This window comes from Gracilinanus agilis, chromosome 4 (assembly GCF_016433145.1).
Source record: "Gracilinanus agilis isolate LMUSP501 chromosome 4, AgileGrace, whole genome shotgun sequence".
Taxonomy (NCBI): Eukaryota; Metazoa; Chordata; class Mammalia; order Didelphimorphia; family Didelphidae; genus Gracilinanus; species Gracilinanus agilis.
In genome coordinates, this window is record NC_058133.1 from 311,402,051 (window position 1) to 311,411,436 (window position 9,386).

At 36.2% G+C, this 9,386-nt stretch overlaps 1 protein-coding gene across 1 annotated transcript in view; it reads left to right on the top strand.

Moving 5' to 3' along the window:
• The window catches only part of LOC123246479 (regulating synaptic membrane exocytosis protein 1-like), a 402,117-nt gene that overhangs the window by 254,819 nt on the left and 137,912 nt on the right, over window positions 1-9,386 (top strand). The gene's annotated exons all lie outside the window — the stretch shown is intronic.

Genomic DNA, 9,386 nt, shown 5'->3' on the forward strand with positions numbered 1-9,386 from the left:
TATATAGTCCTGGTTCTCAATCCACTGAGCCACCTATATACTTGTTTACTATTATCCAACAGATTAAAAGGAAGGTATCCAATCATGAGAGAGGAGATGCATATTTCAGTAGTATAAGCTGCTTTATAAAGTCTACAGTCTTGTTTAGGGAATCTTGAGGAGCAACTGAAGTGCAAAAGTAAATTCTGGAGATACTCACAACATAGCAGAGATGAAGGATTAAAAATGGTATCTGTTCTATCTCTGAGGACCCCTGGGTCTGACGCAGCATAATCCCTTTAGTTGTCATATCAGGGGTCAGGATATATACTCTCATGATTATTTTGGTGCTCCTATGTGACCCCAATTAGACTGACATCTGGCTGATGGTTAAACCACCTGGGACCACATGAATGAATTTTAAGTAGAAACCTCTAGAATTACATACTAGAAACAGAAAGTGGAGGAGTGATTGGGTGGGGCTTGGGCAGAGCCATAACTAGAATTGAATATGTGAGGTGTTTTTACCTCAAGATGCTGAAATGAATGAGGAGGATATAATTTTCTTTTGAGGGAAGATCACAAAACATAAAAGTGCACCTTTTACTGGCCAGCATTGCTTCCTTTCTTATGAAGCTACAACCACAATAAGACTGCTGGCCACCATGCACCCCACCTTTTGAAATGTCCTCTAGAAAACTACCCCTCAACTAATTTTGTCTGAGGGATACAAATTGCTAGTTCTGGCACTAGGTCGAGATAGCCCAAAATGAATGGTGAGTCCTTGTGACTCTGATTGGATTATAACCTTCACAAATAGTTAGGAGGATTGAGAATTTTGAGTGATTAAATATATCCAAAGAATTTATTGATGGATTAATATCAGCCTGGAGAGAGGTGCCTAATGTAGTATCACAAGACTCTATTCAATTAAATGTTGTGGTTGTAGTTGTTTTTTCTCAAAGATTTAAATTAAGATCATGATCTTTATCACATTTTCAGATGACACTTAAGTTCATTGGGACAGAATCAAGATACAGAAAGATCACAGAAGCCTGATATAGTGAACCATAAATAATAAAATAGACTCAGAAATTTAACTGTATATGATGAGGCAGATGGTATAGATATCATTTCATTTGAAAGAAAAAAAAGGCTGAGGGATTATAGGGGTCTATAAGTCCAATGTAATCAAGGGAACTCTCCTCCACCACCTTGTCCCCCCCCCCCATCTGCTGAACTAGAACACTTACTAGGGGAGCTGAGCTTTTACTCTCAACTCTTCTGGTGTAAAACATGCCCTAGCCCTTTGCTTAAGGATATGCCCAATGCCTTCTCATTGGTTTTCATGCTCTTGTCACTGGGGCCTGTATAAAAATCATTGGCATCTAAGCAAGGAAGACAGAAAGCCTCCCTCAGTAGGATAAGTAAGAAAAACTTGTAGAAACTGCTTGTGGTTATTTGTGGGCATCTCTTTTTAGGACAAATCCAGTGCTTTCTCTCCTTTAGACATCACCTGTGGGTGTGGGTAAAAGAGAAGATTAGTTTTCATTCACTCCAGTGTTTATGATAGATCACAGTTTGAGCACAGAAGTGTGACATAGCAGTTGGACAAGCTAATATGATCCTAGCATTGATTAAAATAGAGTGTCTAGAATGAAGTGGCACTCCCACTTTACTTGCCTTTCTAAGAGCATATCTGATATATTTTTGTCCAGTTCTGGATACCATCTTTTAGGAAATACATTGCCAACTTCAAATGGATCGAGGGGAGGAAAATAAGGAGAATATGGAGACTTGAGTCCACATTATATCAGGATAAATTGAAACATAAACTATTAAAGGAATTAAGGATTTTTAGCCTAAAAGCAGAAGAGATATGAAGGGAAACATCAGGATGTGATTGTTATTTGTAATATTTAAAGGGTTATTATATGGAAGAGGGATAGCGAGGCGGCAAAATAAAATAATTAAGAAAAAACAGCCTATTTAATATCTGTATCTGACAAAATGGGCATCTATGTGGTATGGCAGATAATGTGCAAGGCCTGGAGTCAGAAGACTCCCCTTCCTGAGTTCAAGTCTGGCCTCAGATACTTATTAGCTGCATGACCTGGGCAAGTCACTTAATACTGTTTGCTTTGATTTCCTCATCCATAAAAAGAGCTAGAGAAGGAAATGGCAAGCCACACCAGTATCTTTGCCAAGAAAACCCCAAAAGAGGTCATGGAGAGTTTGATACAATTGAAAATAACTGAACATCCAATTATATAGGAGAAGGATTCAACTTTTTAATTGCTCCAGTAAAGGAAGAACTAGGACCAAGGGATTATTGTTATAAGAGACAGATTTTGGCTCAATATAAAGAAAAACTTCCTAATAATTTTTGCAACCCAAAATTATAATGGACATCTCAATAAGACTGTGATTTCCCTGTACTTGACATCTTTAAATGAAAGCTATATGATCACTGATATTTTGTATTTTAGAAGAGATTAATGTTTTAGCAAAGAGGAAGGAAAGAAGACTATTGTTTCTTCTTAATTGTGAATCTATCCTATTATGATCCTCTAAGGTCCTCTAAGGTCCATCTCTTCTCTAAGATTCTACAAATCTAAAAGTCTGACAATAGTGAATCTGAAGACAGCATTGGGTAATTATATGATCAGAGAGGTGGATTAAAGTTTGGTTTGATAATAGAATTGTTCATTCAACAAATTTTACTAAGGTTTTATTATGTACAGAGTGCTATTTTAACTAATATAATATTAGACGTGCAATCCATACCTTAAAAGTTTATAATCTAGCATAGAACAAGAAACACATACCTTTAAGCAACAAGCAAATGTGAGAATATACAAGATGATATAACTTAAGCCCTAACTAGTACAGGGTGATTGGGGTTTTGCCTCAGGATGCTAAACAGAAGGAGTATACTTTCTCTCTATGGATGGTTAAAGGCTCCCATTCTCTATCCCAGGCAGTTATCTCAATCTTTCACCAACCTGTCTCATGTTATATGACTCTACTTCCTCGGTCATCCTAGGCTTTACTTATCACTATGATATAATATCCCTCTTCTTGGGTCCACTTTTCTCCTATAGAGGGAATAAGACTTACTATCTGGGGAATATGTCCTTTGGGGGCATGCCTATTTAACTGACATGGCTTCATCAACAATCAAACAACCAACAGTTATTTATTAACTGTAATTTATTAACCTCCTATTATATATTACCTCTGTTACATAGGGTTCAGCTCAACAATCCTCCCTATAGCTGCTGCTCCTTAATCCCATGCTCTGCTGGGCTCCCTCAATCTGAGTATGAAGGCTTACTTAGGACTCTATGACATAGTACAAATAAGTAAGTGTGAAGAGAATGCTTAATAAGTCAATGCTTACTACTTGTGGAGTTAATCAGGAAAGGGCTCTAGAAAAGGTGATCTTCAGATTTTGATTTAAGTGATAGAGATGGGTTAGCAGAGAGGAAGGAGCAGGGTAAGTAGAGAAGAGGCAATATCAATTATTATAAACAGAAGTAGACTAGACCCAATAGAGTGGCAAAGCCATGGAAAGAAGATTCTTAAGAAGTGGTATAAGCATACACAGGAGAATGGGTGCAGTCAGGGGTGGGTTTTCAATATTTGGGTGTGAAGTGATGAAAATGTCTTTTGAAAAAAATTATTCTGGCAGCCATGTGCAGGATATATAACTCTGTATTGGCTTATCTGCAGTCAGCTTTGCTTTCAGTTTTGTTAATAGTCTATTATTTAAAGAAATTAGTTGCTGTCAACTGTAAATGCTATTCACTTCAAACAAACTAATCCTGTGCTGGAAACGTCTGACTAAGCAAGGATCAAATTATAGCTTGGTAAACATAAACCTTAATTTTATATTGACAACTTCCCGGGATGTTAGTGATGACTTAGTCTGTCCTGCTCCCCACCTTTTTAATACAAGAGGTGACTAGGACCCAAAGGCATTAAATAACATGCAAAAGGTAATATACATAATGAATAGGCAGCAGAGCTGGAATTTGAACCCACATCCTCTGAATCCAAATCCAGCACTATTTCAGCAGCACTGAGAGACATTTATACATCAAACCCCCAAACTTAGCCAGTTGCCATGATAGTAGAAAGAATTTATAAATTCATGCTTTAAGATCTGGAAGAAACTTCAGGAAACTGTCTCATCAGGTTCTTTCAATTTTTACTTGAGGAAATTCAGAGAGAAATGCCCGACATTGACGCTAACTCTTTAAATTCAATGAGCATTTAGTAATTACCTACTATGTGGAAGGGATGTTTCTAATGATAGAACCAGACTAAGAACCCAAATCTCCATAGACATAGAAGGTATTTTGGGAACCATCTAATTTATCCTTCTTATGAGAAAATGGATACCCAGAGAGATTAAGGGACTTGTTTAAATTCTCACAAGTAAGGATATGAACCCAGGTCCTCAGACTCCAAATCCAATGAAATTCGCCTTTCCAACCTTATTATGCATCATTTCCCTTCACACTTTATGGTCTGATCATTCTGGCCTTTTGACAATTCCTCATATACAACATTCCATCTCCAATCTTTGGAATAAATAGAAATAAATACACATAAATAAAATACAAATAAATAGAAGACCTGTGATGAATGCACAGTGATTGATCAATTGATATATTCCCTCTAACTAATTTCTTTTGAAGCTCTACACTATTGACACATTCGTTATTGGTATTCTATTTTCTTTTCTAAGCTTTCTAGGAAATTACCTTTTTGTATCCTACAGACCAATCTGTTTCTGCCATACTTTGCAAAATTTAACCATCTTACTTTCCTTAGCATCAAGAAGAACGTAGAGAAGCACATGATACTCTAAGTGTAATGTGCAGAAGATGTAGTAATAGTTGCTACAGTTACTTGGTCTCAGGAATATCCGTTTTTGCATCCTACTTTAAACATTTATGAACTGGGTGACTACAAGAGAGCCATTTAAGCATGCTGAGTCTCTTTCCTCATCTGTGAAATGAAGATAATAATAACATCTACTTTACAGAGTTGTTATAAAGACCTGATGGGATAAAGCATATAGAATTTTTAAGTGCTGCATAAATGTCAGCAATTAGTAACAGTGTGATGTGCATAATAGGCATTTAACATGAGTAGAATGAATAAACAAAGATTATATTATTGAAAAAGAAAAATGGGATTATTGATCATTGAATTATATTAAGATTAGGATAGGGGCTGTTTCAAGTGATATTATCAAAAAAAATCATGTTTCTTCTTACTCTATATGGAAAGTAATCACTTAGATGATGGTAAGCAACTGTCTTGTATTCCCCCACAGGGGAAAAATAGCAAAGATTAAAATAGGAAGGGTTCCATAAATATACACACATGCACAATTTTCTACTATAAATGAGTTAACAACAAGCATTTTAGGAATTCTTTTCTCCAAGAGAGTTTTCATCAGTATAATTTTTTTAGACTGGCATTTTCCTTTGCCATAAATGTCTCTGCCAGTAACGTCCTAATACCAATCCTTTAGGAAGAAGCAGTAGATAGAGAGCCAGCTTCAAAACCAAGAAGATTGGGTTTAAGGTCTCTACCTGTTACATGTTTTATGTGTGTACCTCTCTGAAAATCACTTATATTCTCATTGTTCTAGGCAAATCCCTTAGCAAAAAGGTGCCATCCTCAACCTGTCTTACATATGTACCTATAAATACATATATACATACTTATGCATAAGTTCATATATGTATTGATTCACTTATTTATTCATTAATTTTAGTTCACACTGCTAATCTCATCCTATGATCTAGTTTAAAAAACACATTATTTGCCATGAAAATTTCCTTTATGCCTCCATTCTTAAATTGTCTTTATATTAGAATTCACATAGAAAATCAATTGCTTTAGTACATTAAGTGCTCGACTTGGAGTCAGGAAAAGCCTGGAATCAAATCTTTGTTTTTATACTTAGCTGTATTGGAATTTCAGTGGGTCCTTTCAGTCATTAGCTTCCTCATCTACAAAATAGGGATGACATTTTTTTTAAATGCTTACTTTGTGTTTTAGAAAGAACTCTAAGACAAAAGGGCAAGGTCCAGGTAAGTAGGGTTAAAACTTGCTCTGGGTCACACAGCTAAGGAATGTCTGAGGCCAGACTTAAATCCAGTCCTGACTCTGGGACTGGAACTCTCTCTACTGTGAAATAGAGATCATGATAATATTTACTTCATCAAATGTTTGTAAAGATTAAACAAGGTTATGATTTTAAAGTCCTTTGCAAAATTTAAAATATTAAAAAGTATATTAAAACAATGCTGTTTTATACATATATGATGCTTTAATTTGCTTGTGATATATGTCTTATCTCCCTCCTTATGCTGTATTGTTATGTAGTTATTTTTCAGTCATGTCCATCTCTTTATGAAACCTTTTGAGGCTTTCTTAACAAAGTGCTTTGCCATTTCCTTCTACAGTATGCAGATGAGGAAACTGAGCCAAATAGCACTAAGTGCTTGCCCAGGGTCATATAGTTAATAAGTGTCTAAGGCGAGATATGAACTCAGGTCTTCCTCACTCCAGATTCAGTGCTCTATCCACTGAACTACCTAAAAACACTTCAAAGCTATTTGGGCCACTAAATGAATGAATATGCACATTAAACAGTCATTGACTTTGATTTGTGCAGGAAAAATCTTGTTGAAAGCAGGACAATGATAGCTTTTAGGGTCTAGTCGTTTATGGAGGTTTCTTAAGGTTCTTGTGTTTCTGACTTTAAAACTAATGAATATTTAGTTTTAAACTAATGAATTCATTGCCATCCTCATATATATCTGTAGATTTTAATATTCTTTTTAAGTAAAAAAGTATTATTTATACATGTTATATTATTATATATAATAAATACATTAACTTTACTTTTTCTTTATCACTTTTTGGGCACACCCTTAACAGAGGAAGTCTATTCTATTCCCAGGGCATGCTATAATACACACATGTGCAGACTCATGCATGGACAATACCTAATTGTGCATATATTTCTCCTCTGTCTCTATAGCTCAGTTTTGTCATATATCTACATGTCTGCAGACATGTCTACATGGGTACATACACACATATACTTATAAACATCAACGTGGGTAAAACTGAACTCTTTATCATGAACAAAATTTAGTTTTGTCTAGCTCAGCTCAAATCCAAGTTTCCGTTAGAACTGCTCCTTCTACAATTCCCTTTTGCCTCAGTGCCTAAGCTCAGGACTACATAGTCTTAGAGATATAAACTTGCATTTTGCAAGCAAATGCTGATGCTGCACTTGCCAAGGTCCCTCCCTTTCTTTGCCTTTACAACATTTCTCTCAAGATTAACATCACCTACAAGATTCATTAACATGCTTCTTACCCCCTATTCTATGTTATCAACAACAATGATATTTTTTTTTAAAGGAAAAGTCTATTCCTGGTTATTTGAATGCAAGGGATCAGAATGGATTAATTTGCTTTCTGTTCATTGTGTTTCCACTAGTTCTCAATCTACATGGTGATATAGTTAGCTAAACTTTCTTGAAAATGCTTTTGCAGATAAAATTTGATAGCATATAAATTGATAGCAAAGAATTTTAAGGGTAGCGGCTAGATTTGCCAAGATGTCATCCATCACCTGTGAGCAAGGTAAGGAAATACCAGAGAGGAATTTATGAGCTGATGTAAGTTTCTACTTATAAAGAGATGGGAAGGGAGGAGGCAGTTGAACTGAAGAAAGGGAACAATAGATGAATATTCTAACTTGGGGAGTTGAAGATGGCCTGGAATATAGTAGATTGGAAGACTTTTGAGATCATTGTAACTAATGAAGTGCTGGAGAGGTTAAAATTATTGGTTGCAGCAGAGGAAGTGAATTTAATGGTGTCATGCTGTGGAGGAGTGAGGTTTAATATTGTACAGCTTTGGGGGCGAAGTGGGAAGATGAAAGCTAATTTTCACCACTGCTGCTTTTTCCCTGCTGTAAGAGGTGCCAGAGGCATCTAGGTGCTCATGATGTTGTTTATGTTGTTGGGGCGGGAAAGATGGGGAAGACATAATGTGTGGCTTAGTCTTGCATAGTGGGACCTGAAAAATGGAATTGGGCTTTTCTGATTGCTCAAATAGATCTCTGGGATGATGTGTGGAGCCCTACATTGCTAACTTTCATCAGACATTTGGGATGAAAAATCTGGAAATTACTCAGTCATTTTCTTTTTTATTCTTATGAAATGCCTACTAGGACCCAAACATTGTGCTAGATTGACTAGGAATACAAAACCAAAAGCAAAATACTACATTCCCCAAAAGACTTACATTCCTTATGGGTATACAACATGTTCACAGATAAGAAAATATAAAATCGATTTGACAATAGGTAGAAAGCAATTTTGGTGGTGAGGCCAGAGTACTGCCAACTCAGGGATCAGGAAAGGTCTTGCCTAGGAATGCTGTTTCAGCCAAGTTTTTAAAGAATTACAAGAAGTGGAACAGAGAAGAAACACCATTTTAGGTATTGAGTATAGCCCAAGCAAAAGCATCTCATATGAAGGGAATGAGTAAAATAAATTTAACAGTAATATTTCCATCTATGAGTTGATCAGAAGTCAGGCAAAAAAGTTGACAAGAATTAAGGCAGGTGCTAATATCTTTCTTTTTCTTTAATTAAAAGTCTTAGAATTAATATTATACATTAGTTCCAAGGCTGAAGAGAAGTGAGGACTAGGTAATGAGGATTAAATGATTTGTCTGGGGTCACACAGCTAGGAAGTATGAGACCAGATTTGAATCTCAGAACTTCCAAATCTAGACCTTACTCTTAAACCACTGAGCCACCTACCTTTCCCCACTAATCACTTTTAATCATTCCTCCTTTTGACACTCCTGTGCTCTACATGTGCACACAAATGTACACACGTGCACACACACTCACACACACACACACACACACACACACACACACACACACAGAGACACATACCCCTTATTGTGAAATAGAACCAGACTTTCTCTCTTGTCACATAGTTGACCACTTCTTTTCTAGAGGAATAATTTTCCTTTGGAATCAGGCCATGTGATAACAATGAATGAATACCTCATTATTAGTCCAGATGATCAGCTGTTTACACAGTTCATTTAACTAGAGAAACCCTACTAAAGCTGTTCTTTTTGCTCAAGGAACTTGGGTATTTTAAAATGTCACTGTAAAAAGAATCACCAGCTTTCTCTGTTAACTCTGAGTTCCCAGTTGGAAATTGTGTCCTGGAAAAATATCACAATTTTAACTCTCTCTCTCTCTCTCTCTCTCTCTCTCTCTCTCTCTCTCTCTCTCTCTCTCTCTCTCTCTCTCTCTCTCTCCCCCCTCTCTCTCTC